The following is a 20,738-nucleotide window of genomic DNA, read 5'->3' on the forward strand; positions in this document are numbered from 1 at the left end:
GATATAGCTGGCGGTTAGTTTCCCCATAGGCTTGAGTCCGAGGACCATGCAATGCCTTGATTCCGTCTAACGCTTCATTTCTCTGTAAGTATCTAGTTTCCCCATATGTTTGAGTCTGAGGACCATGCAATACCTTGGTTCTATCTAGTACCACAGATATAGCTGAGCGGTTAGTTTCCCTATGGGCTTGAGTCCGAGGACTATGCAATGCCCTAGTTCTGTCTAATGCTCCATTTCTCTGTATGAAGGGGTTTGTCCTCGGACCGCTTTATTGGTGACAATTTTTCCTCCTTGGGTCGGACTATGATCTTACACGTGGCGTTGACCTCGCCTCCAGCTCGAGTCCCCACTTCTTCATTTACGAGACGTCCCTTGGCCGTTCGCGCTCCGCGCTTGACGTTTCGGTGCGCGAGACGCCGCCTTCATTAGTGTCTCGTGAATTAACACAAATCCAGCGGTCTACGGTCCCCTTGGAATTGGTAGCTTCGTGATTAGCACTGCTTGATAATTCTTTTCGAATTCTGTGTGATTAACTCCTACCAGTCTTCATCCTTTATATAAGGCTTTCCGGGGGAAGTTTTCTCCACACTTCATGAACTTCCCAACGCAGTTAGAAACACGTCCCTTCAATTCCCCCAGCCCCTTCAATAACCCGCCAGGATTGTGACCGGAGTTGGTAGATATGAGGCAGCTTTGGGCGGGTGTGAGGACACCCGGCCAAGGGCCGTTGTGACCGCAGCCCCCACTGGGCTTCCGGCGCGGCAGAGTCTAGGCGTAACACTGATGGTGCCATGCACAGTGGCCAGGAGGGATGTCGCTGAAGTACCTAATGTCTCTCCCCGGAGCGCACCCCCGACGGAGGAGACGCGCGAACTCATGTCATGGCTGGTGCCCGAGTGTTGCCGTCTCCAACGGCCACACTCGTGAGGATTGGAGAGAATCAAGGGAACATCACGGGGGAGGGCTTCCTGGAGCACCTGCGTCTGCTCCTCTCTTTGTTCAAACTTCACCGCACCGGACAAGGAGTTGTTGGTGGCCTTGAAGCAAGCCAGCCTCAGCCCCCTTTCCTCTAGCTAGTTTTAGGACAGGTCTACTGGGCCACTGTTTGTAGAATTAGCTTGTAAAGATAGTTGTAAAACACGCCTGCCTGAGCCTCTGTTTGTATTTTGTACTTTCTTGTTCAATGAATAATATCAAGTTCTTTCTTTCTGTTGAATCTTCTACTTTTCTGCATTTTTTTTTCTGAATCGCTACCAATCTTTCGTAAGATAACTACTTAGGACCGATCGCCCGTTGCGCCTGCCAGTGCACTAATCCTTCCCACAGACGGCGCCAATTGTAAGGACTCATTTTGTAAAGGTTCCCCAACAATAAATTTTAGAGAGTGGGTTGAAAGTTTAGGCCCTAACAGACTAGCAACGAGATACAAATCACTTCTTTTTTCATTGAAGGGGAGTGAGCCCAGTTTACAACTGAAGATAGCTCATCGGCACTCATCCGAGGAGACCCCTCTCCCTCAAGCTCACACCCTCTTTTTCTGCCCCCTTTATTGCTTTGTTCGCCTTCCTTATGTCCTTCTCCTTTCCTCTGCTGATCATCCATCTGCCTCCTTGCTGCCCTGCCAAGGGGTTACATCCCCATTAATGCGGCCAGGGGGGTTAGGTGAGCGCATTCAATGCAGAGGTGACAGTTTACCTTAGGCTTGCTCCTTCGCCGTTCTCCTGTCGCCGCGCGTGTCACTGGGCCCCTCTCCTCCTCGGATATTAAAGCGTCTCTGGTGGGATGGCCCTAATGTTCCCCGAGGTCTCGGATGCCCGAAGACAAGCACTCCTCGAATATGATCTTCGAGAGTCGGTCTTCGCGCTTTCATCCTCGGACCACTCACGAATCCTCGGCGTCGACCTTTTGAGCCTGGCTTGGAATGGGCCAAGGCTACCCGATTTTCTGGCCCCACAAAAATAATAATAAAAATATTAACTATCATCATTTCGTTCAGATAGTCATTAACATTAAAAAATTCTTCAGAATTTTAACTCAAAAGAACTAATTTTTTTTTTTTTTTTAACAAGCTGTGGGGGTGGCCGGGGGGGGGGGGGGAGGCGTCGGTGGGTGGAATTCAACTGTGAATTCACAAATCCGATCCGACTTTAACTATAAATAATTGGCCCAGAAAAAGTTGGAGCCCTATTATTGCCTACTAGAAAAAAAAATTCCTAAAAGATGCACGAAAACTAATAATTTTCCTATTAATAATAACTGTACAAGTTTCTATACAAAGATGGAGATGGGATATGTCATCAAGCTTGCACAATCCCTTTTTTCACAACCATATCATATACTCTATCAACTTTGTTTAGTTCTACCTTGAACAGGCCATGGGCATCAGACCTGTTTGTGACATTGCCCTTCAAAATTTCTACTGATATGATTTGCAGCATGTTGAGGTAATGCGCAGGTAATATTCTAATCTCACCACAAAGCTGTTTTTCCTGCAAGTAAGCAACATAACTAGATCATAATCAAAATCTCAAATTATATTTGGAAGATACAAACTTCAGCCACCTAATTATGCACAATTTGCTATATAATCTTTTCAGCTTTCTTTCTCTTCAAACATGGATCGGATGCACTAGTTTGGGCAGTCATTTGCTAAGTTGGACCTACAATCTATGACAATGTTGACTTGCATTATAGAGATTAACTATCTAATTAGTAAAAATATCAGAACCAGGGTAAACAAGGAGCCATCTTTCCATGATAAAGCAAAGAAATTGGGAACAAGATTCTTACAGTTTCAGAGAGTAAATCAGCTCCTACAAATCCAGTGATGTCCCACTTATCTAGATCACTCGATATAGCTTGCATTGCTGAAGATGAATCCTTGCCACTGAGCTCTAGACCTGTGGAACCCTTGACAACTCCCCGAGGACTAGCATCAAATTCTCCTTTGAGTTGAGTTGGTCTTTGCAACACTTTACCACTAGGACCCTGTGCACTTTCTTTAATTCCATGTTTAGTTTCTTCTGCTTCCATCTTCCTCTTTTGTTCAAGAAATCTATTTGCCTCAGCATCTGTTCAATAGCCTGCAGCTCGAGCTCCCTGCATAATTATTTTTACATGATTGTAAAAGCTCTCAGTAAGCTTTAGTCAAGTACTAGTCAGACTTCTTCAGCCTTTGGTAGACATGAATGTTAGAGCTTGGCAAAAAGTGACAGGAGCATGTAGATCACAAATCCAGTTATTCATGAATTTCAAATAAATAGCATTTCTAATGTTCTTAGCTCAAGGTATGTTTTAGGTTCAAATTTTCCAAACGCTAATGAGCTCTAACTCAAATGGCACTTCCTCCTCAACAAGAATGGATAGAGGGTGAGGTCATGGTTTCAAAATCCAATGGACACCTATGTGGCTATGTAACTTACCAACAAAAAGAAAAATTTTCCAAAAAAACAAACCAAGTAAAAAGGGGGAAATAAAAAATAAAAAACCTTAATTGTATCTTGCATGGTTTGTTTCTCTTACCAAACTAAAGTAACTGACAGTAATATCAACAGATAAGATCAAGTGAAAAAAGCATATAGAGGTTCAAGTTCGAGGGCTGCATCACACCTGAAGATCTTGTATTCTTTTGACAATCTGCTGTTCCTCAATAATATTCTTGAGCAATTCATCATGCTCTTCTTTCGAGTGGAACTGCATGAAGACCTTGTAGCACTGACATATCTCTCTCTCTTTAGGTAAGAGGCTCTTCTCCAAAGGGTTAGGATAAAGTAAATTTCTTTCCAATATGAAATCCTTCCTGCGTTTTCTCTCATCAAGCCTGTCAAAAAGTCCAAATACATTTGAATGGGTTATTGGTCAACTAGGGCAACCGACACAATCAGGCATCTCAAAACATTGATAATGAAGGAGTCTCAAATAAGAATGACATTTTTCCCATCTGAATGCAAGGCTTGCTAAGTAGCAGCTCGGGATCACTAAAAAGGATCTCAGCCACCTTCTTAGGGATCACCTGAAGATAAATTAGTCCAGAAGTAGAAAGGGAAGGTAAATTTCACTTGTTACGAGTAGTAACTGAAAAGAGAGCTTTGTATAGGTTGAGTTATGCTGGGTGTTGATGTTTAACTTATTACTAAAAGGGATTAACCAATGCCCTAAGGGCATTGGTTTAGGAACTATTTTTAGAAATATTTTATTGGGAAAATGATAAAACAATAAGTGTTGTTAACAGCTTTTTATATTTCTCATTAAAGTGTTGTCAAAACTTTCCTATTATGGTTTATTAACAATTACCCAAAAGGTGTATTCGTTTGGAAGTGAAATAAGGTAGATGGAAAACTTTGAAGAGAAAATGAGAAGGAAAACATTTTTAGAGTGTGTTTGGTTGAGTGGAAAAGAAGGAAAATAAATGGTGGAGCCCGGGTGTTTTCTCTCTGGCCCACCAAAAAGTTTTCTTCCCAAAATAGAGAGAAAATTAAATGGAGAAAATGGGGCTGCTTAATGGACAAAAATGCCCATCTCTAGCTCCTTTCTTTTTATTTTTATTTTATTTTTTTGCTTTCCTGGACGTTGCCGCCTTTTTTTTTTTTTTTTCCTAGGCTATGGGTGTGATAATTGTTTTGTTTTTTCGTTTGTTTAACTAGACATGATTTTTTTTTTGGGACATGATTTAAATTTTTTAATAAATTGGGTGATTGCTTTTTTTCTTTTTTTTTTTGGCTGTTTGTCACTTTTTTTGTTTTAATTGGCCATCATTTTTTAACAAGGGTGTATAAGTAAATTTATACAAACTCACTTTTTCCATCTCTCCACTTTTCCACTCCCAACCAAACAAAAAAATGAGAAATTAAAATCTTTTTTATCCTTCTACTTTTCCATCCTCCTATTATTTTCTATTCTCTTACTTTTCTACCCTTCAACCAAATGAACCCTAAGGGCATCCGTTAATATGACCTTTACTAAAAATATGGGGTAGGTTTAATATGTGCAGAACAAAACTCTCATTGCCACGGATGAGTTTTTATTATGCTACTAGTTTGTCTGAGGTATAGACAGCAATAACAAAGGTGCAACATGTCTACAGCCCAATGGGCAAAATGTGTTATGCCAAATAAGCCATAACATATTTTGATATTTCATTAAAGCTGGAAAATCTAAATGTTATAACAATAATGAGATATTGAACATGCGTGGGTATTATAATTGACTTAGGCTCTGTGCCAGAAACCGTAGTTCTCAGATTCAACAATTTCAAGCTGCTAATGCATTTGATTTGCTGGTAATTACATGCATCACATAATAGGGGAAAATGGATATATGTTTTGTCATGGCATGTTTTGCTTACTAGACAATAAACTTGCTGCAGCAGACAACAATATGCACCAAAATAAACAATCATTGTCAACTACCAGAGAGCATAAAACATGTGAAAACATGGACATATCTAATAAATAAATGAGTGGTAACATAAACTGAAATTTTTTGCCCTGTATACTTGGGTACTTTTTGCCTTTGTTCATTGATAAAGTTTCATTACTTAAAAAAATAAAAATAAAAATAATTGAAATTTTTTTGAATGAACTCTAATTTGATGGCCCCTACACAAATATTTAATTAATCAATCTTGAACATGTAGCTTACATTGCAAATGAGCTCTAACTCTACGAGCAAGGTGAAGGTTGAGATCATGAGTTTGAGACTCATCAGGGGCACAAATGTAGCTCAGATTCTGGTATGAAGATCAAACTCAACCCATACTTGATGTAAAATTAACAAAATCAATCTTAAACATTTAATACCCAGCTTAGTTTGACTCATTATCAGCACTGTCAACAAGACGGTTGAATCTCAATAAATGGACATCTATCCCAAGGAAAGAAGAAACAACATACTATTGTGAGATTACAGGTTGCTCTTAAAGGACCATTCATAGATCAAGAGCAACGCCTCAAATCCTTTCATGAGCTAGATTATAGAAGTTCCTTCTGAACTTAATGTCAAATCAATCATATTGTTTTTTTTTTTCTTTTTTTACCTTATTGATTGATAAATGCAGGCTATCTATCAGCCTTGTCTATACAATTGCTTTTCTATTTTTTTTTTTTTTCCTTTTTTTTTTTTGGTTTCACAAAAACTGCACACATTCAAGTAAAAACATGGCTACCTTTTTGAGTAGATACGCAACACTCGCAATTTCAATTTGCGATCAGCAGCAGAGTCAGTATTCTTGAATTCCATATCTGCCAATATCTGCTCTGCATCATTATCATATTCAATCTCAAACTCCTGCCTCTTGAAGTTATAGCCACTCAACTCTGTCATAGAAGGTCCCTCATCCCCTGGAACCCTGGGCTTTTTCTCACCAATGCTCCTGTCTGACTGAAATTCTGCAAAATTATTAAGAAAAAAAAAATGTATTAAGCGTAGCTTGCAAAAATGAAATATTTATGTTCTCTTCACCAACTCATCTCCTGATAAACAAACACACACACTCTCTCTCTCCCCCACCCCCCACCCCCCCCAAGTTTTGGATATGAAATCTGTATGCATATCAATCTAAAAATATTAGTTCAGTTTAGTGTTTTTTTTTTATTTATTATTATATTTTTATTATAACTGAATGTAATTCAACAACTGAGGTCAAGCCTTGGTGCAATGACAAGTGCCTTCCACCAAAGCGATAGGTTGTAGGTTCAAATCTAGGAATTAGCCTCCAACATATTCGGGGTAAGGCTACGTATCATGACCTCTCCTAGACCCTACAAAAGCAAGCTTTGTGCACTGTACAAAACCTAATGTGATTTAACAAAACCTTTATTCAAGATGAACCCTCAACTTTTCTCATTGTAGATGAGCAAAGAAGTTCTTTGGCTGATCATATTATTGAGTATCCACATACTTGAATAATGTCTCCAGCAACCAAATTACTTCTACATATCAACTTTTTACAGAAATGCCATTTAAATGGAAGGTGCCAAATAAATTGAGTATTACAAGAATTTCCATCAAGCAGAAAGCAGCATGCAAGCAATGATTGCAACTAATAGTAAAATACAGAAAACCTACCTTCCATTTTAATTCCATCCTTGATCTGAGAGCTGTTGGAAGCCTTCTTTATCACACCAGAGAATGTGTTGCCACTATTTGAACCCAAACCTTTGCCTGTTTCTGTGCCAAATATGTTTATACTTTTGTCAATCATAACTCCAAAAACATTAAAAAAATAAAAATAAAAATAAAATAAAGAAGAAGAAGAAGAAGAAGAAGAAGAAGAGGAAGAAGAAGTAACTATGGGCAAGTATGAATGTACATATTACCTAATTTTCTAAACTGCCACAAGTTTATAAGTAATATAGATGTGAGGGGTAAATCAGTCAAAATGTATTAGAAAATTTACATAAATAATGGGTGAAACTTAAGTACCATTCCTTAGGCGTTGTACCTTATGTTACCATATTAAATTAAACCGTGTGATTGTATTGGCCAATAAGCATGGATTTAAAAACCGGTACGATGAAAGAACTGAAAAAGAGACTGATTACCAGTTTTTTGGTCGGACCGGGGTCCGATCGGTGGTCAAACCGGTGACGCCATAAATAATTTAATTAATAAATAAATCATTATAAAAATTAAATTAAATTAAATAAATAAGATTATAGGTATAGCTACTGATATTTACTAAAAAAGATATAAAATTTTAGAAGTATTTTCATGTTAAATTTAACTCAAATTAAAAGAAAAATAAATTATCATTTTTTTAGAGGAAGAAAAAGAAGTTAACCTAAACAAACTACCAAAAAAAAAGGTTTTGGTTTTAAAGTTTTATAATCATATATAATTTTCAGTATTTTTAACAAAATCATTATTTAATTTAAAAAATATTTATCTATGTTAATATAATTTCACATCTAAATATTTTTTCTAAAAAAATTGTATTTATTATAAAAATATTTTATGCTTGTCTTGAATATTGCAATAACCTTACCGGAATACGAAGTGCAAATAATTCTTTGCCTTTGATTGACCACTCAAACCCTCGCAAGCCATATCACAAACGTATTTTTCATCCAAAAAAAAATAAAAGTTGTCTGCCTCTCCCACCTAACCATCAACGTGGCCAAAGGACATCCAAGTATCGAACCACATTTAAAAAAGATAGTCCTTGCTCAAATCTCTCTCTGTCACTCTCAACTGTTTCCCTGTTTCCTTTTTTTTCTTTCATACATTCTCTGGTTCTTCAACCTCTCCCCTTTTGTTTTTCCTCTCTTCCTCTAGCCAATCCAAATCTTCCATAGAAGCTCACCCTCTCCTTCTTGATTTTTTTCCCTCTCTTTCCTTCACTCGCCGCCGACCAATCAGATTTGTCTAGTGCATAACCATCAGATTTGCCCAGCCACCGAGCCATCGAAGCTCTATGCTTGGTCAAAGCAGCAGTAAAACAGCACCATGATCAGCGACGGCGGGAATTCTGGGTTCATGGATTTTGGATTACTGGGTTTGTGGGTTTCCGATATGTTTTTTTTCTTTTTTTTTTTGTTGGTGTTTTTGGTTCTTCTTCGCATGGGTTTTTTCAGGTAGAGTGAGGCGGGATGATCGTGAGACTGAGATGAGAGAGTGATCTGATTAGGCTTAGGGTTAGTTTTCAGGATTTTATTGAGGACCAAACGACGTAGTTCTAGTGGAAAAGTAAAAAAAAACCCCAACCAGTCATTAACCGGTTCTACCACGCCGGTTTCCGGTTGTCACGTTGAACCAGCCGGTTTTTACTATTTACCGGTTTTAAACCCATTTTCACTTTTTTACCATAACCGGCCGGATTAAAGACCAGTTCTCGGTTAAACCGGTCGGACCAGCCGGTCCGGTCCAGTTTTTATAACTATAAGTCATGTGGTTGAATTAAATTATTTTTGGGAAACATTACACATTTGAACTGCATTGGTTAATGCAAACATGCAGTTGAATTTTACTGTGGAAACTAAGATACAGCACCCAAGGATTTGTACCTAAACTCTATCCATAAATAATATGTATTTTGTTAGGGTACTTTAATTAGTTTTGATACATTCCTAAAGATATTTATCCTCAAGACTTCAAATCAGAAAGACAATGAAAGAACATTGACAAAAAATAAAATTCAATAAGCCCCCAACAGATTTTTGCTGTGTTCTTTAAATCTTCCTGTAGCTTTCCTTTGAGTATGCTTCAAATCCTCATTTTTACTAACAGAATTCTATCTCCAACAGCAGCATCTTCTAAATAAAATTCATCAAATTTACAGCCTTTTCCTTCTCTCTCTCTCTCTCTCTCTCTCTCTCTCTCTCTCTCTATATATATATATATATGCACATATATTTAGTGCAGCTCTTTAGTTATAGGGTATGAGATGAGGTAGTGGAGCTTGATTTCTCAGTCAATCAGATTGTGTTTGTGACCTAATTAACCTTTTCCCCCACCAATCAGATTGTGTTTATCCTTATCTAGATGACCCTCTCATCCATTAACTTTATTTTCTTATAAACTAGCACTTGCTGCCAACAGAAAATCACTTAATCCAGAACAATATGCTCAGCTCCCATGTCCTCTAAGAGTATATCAACAAGTGACCTTTGTCTCCTGAACATATCTGGAACTTATGGGACCCAAAATGGACATTTTTTTGCTTAAAAATCTCCAGCAACGGGCTTGGAACTAGGCCATATTTTAAATGGAACAAAGGCATATCTTTGGACCTTGCAAGGCGCCTTTTTAATGCTCAATGCTGCCTTGTTAAACCATTTACACTCCAGGCTCTTAGCTTTAAACTTTATCTTTAATCTTTGAAGGCTTATTTGGATTGTTTTAAGGCTAGTGGACTTATTCCAGAAATTACAATATAACTGCCAATAATCAGCTACAACAAATCTGAACCTCCTTCTGGATCCCTCAGATCAAACAAGACCGCCAATCCTATCAGCTGCAATTGTATAGACCACATCCATCAACCAGATCTTGAATTTGCTCAACTTAATTCCTTTTCATTTGAGCAAATTAAGCAATGAAACACAGCTATTAATTTACATTATTGTGTATGATTTAATTTAGGGACTGCCAAACAGGCACAAAAGAAAAATCATGATAAACAGCAACCCTCAAGATATTGACTACCCTACCTGATGTTAAGCTAGATGAGGATTGCCAAGCTGGACCTTTTGATTCGTCAGATCTGATGAAACAAGACACGAATTAGCAAATTAGAATCACAAAGCCAAATTGAAACATAACTATAGAGTTATGAAGGCGACAATACCTCACTCTAGCATTACAGCCTTTTCCTTCTCTCTCTCCCTCTCTCTCTCTCTCTCTCTCTCTCTCTCTCTCTCTCTCTATATATATATATATATGCACATATATTTAGTGCAGCTCTTTAGTTATAGGGTATGAGATGAGGTAGTGGAGCTTGATTTCTCAGTCAATCAGATTGTGTTTGTGACCTAATTAACCTTTTCCCCCACCAATCAGATTGTGTTTATCCTTATCTAGATGACCCTCTCATCCATTAACTTTATTTTCTTATAAACTAGCACTTGCTGCCAACAGAAAATCACTTAATCCAGAACAATATGCTCAGCTCCCATGTCCTCTAAGAGTATATCAACAAGTGACCTTTGTCTCCTGAACATATCTGGAACTTATGGGACCCAAAATGGACATTTTTTTGCTTAAAAATCTCCAGCAACGGGCTTGGAACTAGGCCATATTTTAAATGGAACAAAGGCATATCTTTGGACCTTGCAAGGCGCCTTTTTAATGCTCAATGCTGCCTTGTTAAACCATTTACACTCCAGGCTCTTAGCTTTAAACTTTATCTTTAATCTTTGAAGGCTTATTTGGATTGTTTTAAGGCTAGTGGACTTATTCCAGAAATTACAATATAACTGCCAATAATCAGCTACAACAAATCTGAACCTCCTTCTGGATCCCTCAGATCAAACAAGACCGCCAATCCTATCAGCTGCAATTGTATAGACCACATCCATCAACCAGATCTTGAATTTGCTCAACTTAATTCCTTTTCATTTGAGCAAATTAAGCAATGAAACACAGCTATTAATTTACATTATTGTGTATGATTTAATTTAGGGACTGCCAAACAGGCACAAAAGAAAAATCATGATAAACAGCAACCCTCAAGATATTGACTACCCTACCTGATGTTAAGCTAGATGAGGATTGCCAAGCTGGACCTTTTGATTCGTCAGATCTGATGAAACAAGACACGAATTAGCAAATTAGAATCACAAAGCCAAATTGAAACATAACTATAGAGTTATGAAGGCGACAATACCTCACTCTAGCTGAGAATGAAGACTCTTCTTTCAGCGTAAGCTCCCCAACATTAGGAATTTCTGTGGCAAATAAAAGAAAAAGTCGACAGCCATAACACACCTATTTTTTTGATAAGAAATAAATTTTATTGAACCCAAAAAAATTAAGTGCACGGGTAGTATACTAGATGAAGATCACATCTAAGCTTTGCCAGTACAAATATCAATAAATTCTAACAAGTTTGAGAAAGAGGAGATTAATAACACGCATAATAATACTTTGTATCTTATAATTCCCAAGAAAAAAAGGAATTATAAGAGTAAAATTCACACAACTCCTTAGAAACAAAAAAATAAAATAAAATAAAAATGTATGCTTTTGAAGTAACGCTTAAATTGAGCAACAGAAATATGACAGTACTAGCAAAACACATATCCTACTTAAGCATGCACAGAACTGCAAAAAAAAAAAATTCTTAAATACTTATATAATATTGTTGAAAATTGGAAGCCACCATAGGATTCATAGTAATATAATACACCAAAAAAAAGGCTTTTTTGGGATAAGTAATATACTTTTATTGGAAAAAAAATGAAACTGCCTTATCCATACAGAACATATGCATAATATAGCCAAAATAATTACACACAAAAATAGGGATTACATACAGAAAGAAAGGACACCAATGAAATCAACAACATTGTCAAAATTATTAGGTCCTAAGACACCAGACCATTCAAACAAAGTCCTAATAGAAGATGACTTCAGTTAGACCACCAAGACATTTATGCCTTCAAATGTACGATGATTCCTCTCTCTCTCGCTCTCTCTCTCTCTCTCTCTCTCTACAATATCCACATAACAAGCATACTGGGGTTAAATTCTAAATAAACGAGGAGTATTTACCAAACCGATTCCTCCAACCTCTGCAACAACTTTCCTCAGGATCACCCGATGGACACCAAACATAAAGAAGACAAAATCCCACAGATCATGTGCACCTGCATGTGCAACAACAGGTGGTTCACAATCTCCCCATTTCTCCTACATATACAGCACCAATTAAACATGCTATAGCTCTCTTCATAAGATTATAACATCTTCAGATTTTTATCCAAGCCATTGTTGATACAAAGAATGCAACCCTTTTTGAAGCTTTAGCCTTTAGCACACCAAATGCTTTTCCAAGATAAAACTGCATTAGTGGAGCCTTGCAAAACCTCGCAGTATGAGCAAACATTAAATCTACCATTTCCATTCAGACTCCAACTCAACTTATTAGGGCCCTCTACTTGGCATGTTGGAATGCAAAGCCTCCATCAATGAATCCACTGCTAACTTTTAATCATTGATGTCTAATAAATCTAATATTGATCCTCCCAAACTCATATTTTCTTTCTACAGTAATTGAATTGCCTCCTTCAACAGATTCACCATAGTTTTAACCTCATGGTGACCCAGATATGTCACTGGTTCAAACATCAACCAAGCTCTGAATTGGGAAGGTGGCTATTGCTTCTTGCCTCTGTCTGGTCATCTCTAATAACCAATGATAGCTGAGAAAACATTGGCAAGGCTTTCGCTTCTTCCACACCTAAAGCCTGTTCCTCTGTTTCAAGAGAATTCTCAAGCAAGTCATCTGTTGACCCAATCCCCTTACTCACTTCACTACATGGACCCAGGTCAATCCAGTCATAAGCCCCCAGCATGAGAGCTGAGAAACCATCAGCAAAGCTTTCACTTCTTCCACACCTAAAGCACATTCCTCTGTTTCAAGAGAATTCTCGAGCAAGCTATCCGTTGACCCAATCCCCTTACTTCACTACTTGGACCCAGGTCAATCCAGTCATAAGCCCCCAACATGGGATTCTTATCTTTGGGATCAGGCTCATTGGGCCTGAGCATGTTCAACTGGGGATTTGAACCCTTTTTAATGGCTCAGTTGAGAATGTGCTTTACATTAGCTATCTAAAGCACTTCAGTTGCGGAGCTTTGTGCTTTAAGCATTATTTACCAACACTAATTTTGGAATGTCTAAGCTTCTTAGGCTCCAACTAACACCCTATTACACAAAGTTGAAAACCTATATAGCAAACAATCATTGAATTTAAAAATAAGAAAAGCGTATTGAAGGTTGTAGTTGGCTAAGGATTACATTACAAATACAAAGCATATATATATATATAGAAAGAGCGAGAAATATGTATAGATACAATAAAATGAAAGATTAAGTACTGACCATAACCCTATAAGGGTGGTTGCTCTTGTGGGGTGTAACCTCAGCTCCAACAGAGAAGCACTCAATACAGAGGTCAAAATCAGGGCACATTACACACTTTATACGAATTTTCCCTGATATATCTTTGTTGCAATAATTACAATGGTACAATGCCAGTTTCCCTTCAAAAAATAAAATAAAAAAGTCAGTTAGTTAGTTCGTTATTTAGTTAGTTAGTAGTGAATGAATCAAAATTAGTTACCTGTGGGCGTAGTAGTTTCTGTGGTTTCTGCGTTGGAAGCAGAGGCAGCGTTGGAAGTATTAGAAGTAGTAGTAGTAGTAATAGTAGTTGGTCTCTTTCTCTTGGACCTTTGGTTCGGATCCTCTTCAGACAAATGCGACACCGCCCGAGACCGACCCATCGCTCCGATTCACCGGAGAACAAAGCCCTAGAAATTTTGAAAATAAATAAGAAGGGGCTGTTTGGTTTGAAATTGGAATTGAAATCCTGGTTTGAAATTAAAGGAGGAGTCAATTATTTTATGGGCTAAAAAAAAAAAAAAAAAAAAAGTTTTCGATATCGCAACACGGTGCTAACGGTACTCTAAACTTTGAGATCGGAAAAACTGAAGGCTGAGGCTCCAGGTAAGGGAGTGCACAAAGCGATGTCGTTTGTTTCGTGAGGGAACTATTTTGGCTCCGAATTTTTATAGATGCAACATTTTCATTTTCACAACAACCTAATATACTTCTAACTTTTAAGTTTCAACCATCTAATAACTAAATTTTGATTTTTTTTTAATATATAAATTGAATTGTCTCCTTTTAATGGGTGAGACATCTATTTGTAAAATCAATGTAGTAATTGTAATATATCATTAAAAAAAATGTTAATATCATTATTTTGTTAGACACGTAAATAAAGAAATTAAATAAAACTAATGGGATGACTTTTTTTCAGAACCAAAGCTGGCGGAATGACGAATAAGACTTATTTTTGAAATTTTAGGAACTAGGAGCATTTACTTGAAACTTCAGGCCTAAAAACATTCAATAGATAAATTTTATTGACTAAGGGTTCATTTGGGAACAACTTATTTAGCTAAAACTAAATTTTTTTTTACTGAAAATACTGTAGATAAAACTAAAAAGTTGCTGAAATAGTATAATGAGATTCATAAATAATACCAAAAAGTGTAATGAAATTCATGAATAATAGCAAAAATAAGCTAAATAGTTAAAAAAACTAGCTTTCTATATTAATGTCAAATGCACACTAACAATGTATTTTACCTAAATATTATACCAGAACTCATTACAATTCAAACAATAATATTATGAAAATGTTATAATTTAAAAAAAAAAAAACAATAGAAGGCGACTCTTTAGCATTTCACAACAAAATCAATTTTGTTTCGTATATTTCATAATAAAAAATTTTATTTTCTAAATTCAATAGTACACAAAATGTCATGTTATTTCTACTTATAAAATTTCTACTTATAAAACAGAGTAAGGTTTTTTTTTTTTTTTCTTTTTTTTTTTTTCAGTTGAACATAGTTTTAACCTCATGGTGACCCAGATATGTCACTGGTTCAAACATCAACCAAGCTCTGAATTGGGAAGGTGGCTATTGCTTCTTGCCTCTGTCTGGTCATCTCTAATAACCAATGATAGCTGAGAAAACATTGGCAAGGCTTTCGCTTCTTCCACACCTAAAGCCTGTTCCTCTGTTTCAAGAGAATTCTCAAGCAAGTCATCTGTTGACCCAATCCCCTTACTCACTTCACTACATGGACCCAGGTCAATCCAGTCATAAGCCCCCAGCATGAGAGCTGAGAAACCATCAGCAAAGCTTTCACTTCTTCCACACCTAAAGCACATTCCTCTGTTTCAAGAGAATTCTCGAGCAAGCTATCCGTTGACCCAATCCCCTTACTTCACTACTTGGACCCAGGTCAATCCAGTCATAAGCCCCCAACATGGGATTCTTATCTTTGGGATCAGGCTCATTGGGCCTGAGCATGTTCAACTGGGGATTTGAACCCTTTTTAATGGCTCAGTTGAGAATGTGCTTTACATTAGCTATCTAAAGCACTTCAGTTGCGGAGCTTTGTGCTTTAAGCATTATTTACCAACACTAATTTTGGAATGTCTAAGCTTCTTAGGCTCCAACTAACACCCTATTACACAAAGTTGAAAACCTATATAGCAAACAATCATTGAATTTAAAAATAAGAAAAGCGTATTGAAGGTTGTAGTTGGCTAAGGATTACATTACAAATACAAAGCATATATATATATATAGAAAGAGCGAGAAATATGTATAGATACAATAAAATGAAAGATTAAGTACTGACCATAACCCTATAAGGGTGGTTGCTCTTGTGGGGTGTAACCTCAGCTCCAACAGAGAAGCACTCAATACAGAGGTCAAAATCAGGGCACATTACACACTTTATACGAATTTTCCCTGATATATCTTTGTTGCAATAATTACAATGGTACAATGCCAGTTTCCCTTCAAAAAATAAAATAAAAAAGTCAGTTAGTTAGTTCGTTATTTAGTTAGTTAGTAGTGAATGAATCAAAATTAGTTACCTGTGGGCGTAGTAGTTTCTGTGGTTTCTGCGTTGGAAGCAGAGGCAGCGTTGGAAGTATTAGAAGTAGTAGTAGTAGTAATAGTAGTTGGTCTCTTTCTCTTGGACCTTTGGTTCGGATCCTCTTCAGACAAATGCGACACCGCCCGAGACCGACCCATCGCTCCGATTCACCGGAGAACAAAGCCCTAGAAATTTTGAAAATAAATAAGAAGGGCTGTTTGGTTTGAAATTGGAATTGAAATCCTGGTTTGAAATTAAAGGAGGAGTCAATTATTTTATGGGCTAAAAAAAAAAAAAAAAAAAAAGTTTTCGATATCGCAACACGGTGCTAACGGTACTCTAAACTTTGAGATCGGAAAAACTGAAGGCTGAGGCTCCAGGTAAGGGAGTGCACAAAGCGATGTCGTTTGTTTCGTGAGGGAACTATTTTGGCTCCGAATTTTTATAGATGCAACATTTTCATTTTCACAACAACCTAATATACTTCTAACTTTTAAGTTTCAACCATCTAATAACTAAATTTTGATTTTTTTTTAATATATAAATTGAATTGTCTCCTTTTAATGGGTGAGACATCTATTTGTAAAATCAATGTAGTAATTGTAATATATCATTAAAAAAAATGTTAATATCATTATTTTGTTAGACACGTAAATAAAGAAATTAAATAAAACTAATGGGATGACTTTTTTTCAGAACCAAAGCTGGCGGAATGACGAATAAGACTTATTTTTGAAATTTTAGGAACTAGGAGCATTTACTTGAAACTTCAGGCCTAAAAACATTCAATAGATAAATTTTATTGACTAAGGGTTCATTTGGGAACAACTTATTTAGCTAAAACTAAATTTTTTTTTACTGAAAATACTGTAGATAAAACTAAAAAGTTGCTGAAATAGTATAATGAGATTCATAAATAATACCAAAAAGTGTAATGAAATTCATGAATAATAGCAAAAATAAGCTAAATAGTTAAAAAAACTAGCTTTCTATATTAATGTCAAATGCACACTAACAATGTATTTTACCTAAATATTATACCAGAACTCATTACAATTCAAACAATAATATTATGAAAATGTTATAATTTAAAAAAAAAAAAACAATAGAAGGCGACTCTTTAGCATTTCACAACAAAATCAATTTTGTTTCGTATATTTCATAATAAAAAATTTTATTTTCTAAATTCAATAGTACACAAAATGTCATGTTATTTCTACTTATAAAATTTCTACTTATAAAACAGAGTAAGGTTTTTTTTTTTCAGTTGAAAAGTTTATAGTATTGTCTCTTTTTTCTTTTCTTTTCTTTTTTCTGTTGACTTTGTATTTAATTAATTTGGTAAGAAGCTAATGTTTGGACATATGCTTTTTGGCTTCTATTAAAAAAAAAAAACACGTTATTATCAGATAAAAAAAAAGAAAAAAAAGAAAGGGAAAAGCATATGCTAGATCAGAGAGACACCAAAATATACACTTCAAACCATATTTTAAGTATTTTTTATTTTAGCATAATATTTATTAAAAAATGTTACCTGTTAGTGAGACACCAAAATATGGCATATTGTCCTGTTATAATATGTTTGTGATCATGTCTTCTTAGGATTTACAATTATCTTCCCTTAATAAATTTACACATTTTAGTACCATATGCATGTTTTGGCCTAGTGTTATAACTTATATGTGTTTGTCAGTATGAAATAGGCTTTTTGGTTCAAAACCTACTGGCTACTTACATCCAAATACTCAAAACCTTTGCAACAAATTCTTTACACCCTAGAGTTCAAAATTTTTCTTGCACATTAGATTAGTAAAACACTAAAATGATCGTATCTATTAGGAACTTGATGCTAAGCTGCGGTTCTACAAGAATTAACCCTCCATAAATTTTTATTTGATTTTTTAATTTGCTTTCTTGCATTAACAGAATCTCACTTTATATTTTTCTAGGACATAAATTTCTGGGGTTCAATGTATAGCAACCACAATGCAGTTCCGCACTTGAGAAAAAGAAAGGGAAAGATTGTTGTACTTGCTTCAGCTGTAGCATGGTTGGCTATGCCAAGAATGAGTTTCTACAATGTAAGAAACCTTCTTGATTGGAATGCCCTACAAGCAGGGCAGCCCTGATATCCTTTTTTGAGACATGGAGGGCTAAACTTGGTTCGGATATCTATATATCTATATCTATATATTACTAAAAGCTGAAGCGTAGCATTTAATGTTGCTACGCTCACGTTGAGCCATATCAGCAGCCATGTTATTTCCATCATCTTTTCTAAATTTTTCCTACAATTTTAAAATAGTTTTTATCAATTTTAAAATACTAATAAATATATAATATTTTACAGCCCTATCTCTACCATAAAGCCCACTTCTTATACATTTAATTCCACCATAAAGCCCAAACCCAAAGCCTTTTCAACTTAAACCTTTTAAAACCCTCTGTTTTCACGGTTTCAACTTTTTGTTTTCCTGCACGGTTTCAATTTCCTCTCCCTATGTTTTAGTTCTTTCCTTTTCCCCACTTTGTTCTACGGTTTCACATTTAATTCACGCCAGCCTCTCTCCCTTTTAACGATGGCCTCTCTGTCTTCCTTCCTTCCTATCTTCCTCTCCTCACACTACTATATAAATACTGACAGAGGCTGGATGATTCGATTGAGGTATCTCTAAATCCCAGTTTCTTTTGTAGTCCATTCTTTTGCTTTATTTATTTATTTTTCTCTTTTTACTGCCTTTTTCGTGTTGTGGTGTGGATGATTGCTTACTGCCTCTTTCATAGGGTGTTGAATTTTTGATTGCTGCGTTTTTAAATTGGAGTTTTACCTCTTTGGGTCTGTTCATTTTGAGTTTTTTTACTGCTGGGTTTTTTTATTTTTTAATTCTATGTGATTCCAATGACTTAGTATGACTTTGATTTCTTAGCGTAGTGCTGTGGTATTTGCTTCCGCTGTTTTCCAACAATTTGTATCAGTGCCTACTTCAATATCATGATTGTATAATATGTTGATTGGGTTTTAGAATCAAAGCAAACGTTTTCCTGGTGTTTCAATTTTTTGTAGTAATTTTTCTGCATATTTGTGTTTATCATGGTCTTTGGTTTAGACATGGTTTGATATTCATGGTTTTGATTATAAGTCATTGTGCAAGCATTTTTATTTTGTGCTAAGATTGTGTTTTTTAATTGAGATTTATAAGGCTGCTATGGTGTGGCTGATTGTTTACCGCCTCTTTGTTTGGGTGTTGAATTTTTGATTGCTGGGTTTTTTAATTGGTGCTCTACCTCTTTTGGGTCCGTTCATTTTGAGTTTTTTGAAAATTGCTGGGTTTTTAATTCTATGTGATTCCAACGACTTAGTGTGACTTTGATTTCTTAGTATAGTGTTGTGGTGTTTGCTTCTGCTCTTTTCGAACAATTGGTATCATAGCCTACTTCAATATCATGATTGCATAACATGTTGATTGGGTTTTAGAATGAAAGCAAATTGTTTTCATGGTGTTTCAATTTTCTGCAGCAATTTTTCTACATAATTGTGTTTATCATGGTCTTTGGTTTAGACATGATTTGACATTCATGGTTTCAATTTTAAGTCACTGTGCAAGTGTTTTTATTTTGTGCTAAGATTATTTTTTTTAATCGAGATTTATAAGGCTTAAATCTCTCTCCCCACCTAAGATGTATCGGGATGGGATTATAATGACATGCCATCTTTTATTCATCCTAGAAATATGGGTAGGTCTGATTTACTAACCGTTATTATAGTAAAAAATCTGGTTGGGTCTATAAAATATATCATTGCAAGTTTCAACTTCCCATTAACTAAGTAATTAACTTAAAATACGTCTGGGAAGTTGATGCATCCTATTAAAATACGCCTTTCAAGAAGAGCAAAACATTATAGTAAACATTTTATGCATCCTATTAATCTAGGTAGTTCTTACTTGCAAGTTTCAACTTCCCATTAAATATGTAATTAACTTGAAGGACGTATTGTAAAATGTTTTGATCCTTTAGTTAATTACATACTTCAAAAAATTAGTTCTTAGTTTCAAATTGGTTATTAAAAAAAAAAAAAGGAGCAAATTAGTTCTTAAGTTCAAACATTTTATAAATTACGTCTTTAGTTCTTTTTTGATCAATACATTTTTCACATATTTTCAATACGTCTTTCCTATTTAATATCTGAAGTTGAAAGCATGCAATTAACTAATGAAAAAATATTTTTAATTAATTTTATAGATCATTTTCATGTGAGAATAATATATTTTTAATGGCAATTTTTTAATGAAATTGGAGGGAAGACCTAAATTGCAGTCAATTTTTTATTGGCAGTATCTCAATAGGGAATATGTAAATTTAGATTTTGACAGTTTTTAGACTACTATTGCATGCTATTCAATCAAAGGCATCTGTAAAAATTTTCATGCCCAAGCCAGTGATAATTGAATGATTACTCTTTATGTACTCATATCATAAAGGCATCTATGGAAAACTCTGATTAGATAAGCTGCATTTACTTAAGAACTTCTCCACTATTAGATTTGGTCACATGTATTTGGAAGTATACTAAAAATATGTTAAATGATTTAAATTCTTATATCATTTTTATT

The 20,738-nt window shown here is 35.6% G+C and overlaps 1 pseudogene; it reads right to left on the reverse strand.

Moving 5' to 3' along the window:
• Positions 1-2,221: 2,221 nt before the first annotated feature.
• LOC112027649 (transcriptional adapter ADA2-like) lies at positions 2,222-16,581 on the reverse strand (annotated as a pseudogene).
• Between the last annotated feature and the right edge of the window lie 4,157 nt (positions 16,582-20,738).

The sequence above is a fragment of the Quercus suber genome, unplaced genomic scaffold (assembly GCF_002906115.3).
Source record: "Quercus suber isolate HL8 unplaced genomic scaffold, Cork oak 2.0 scaffold_105, whole genome shotgun sequence".
Classification (NCBI taxonomy): Eukaryota; Viridiplantae; Streptophyta; class Magnoliopsida; order Fagales; family Fagaceae; genus Quercus; species Quercus suber.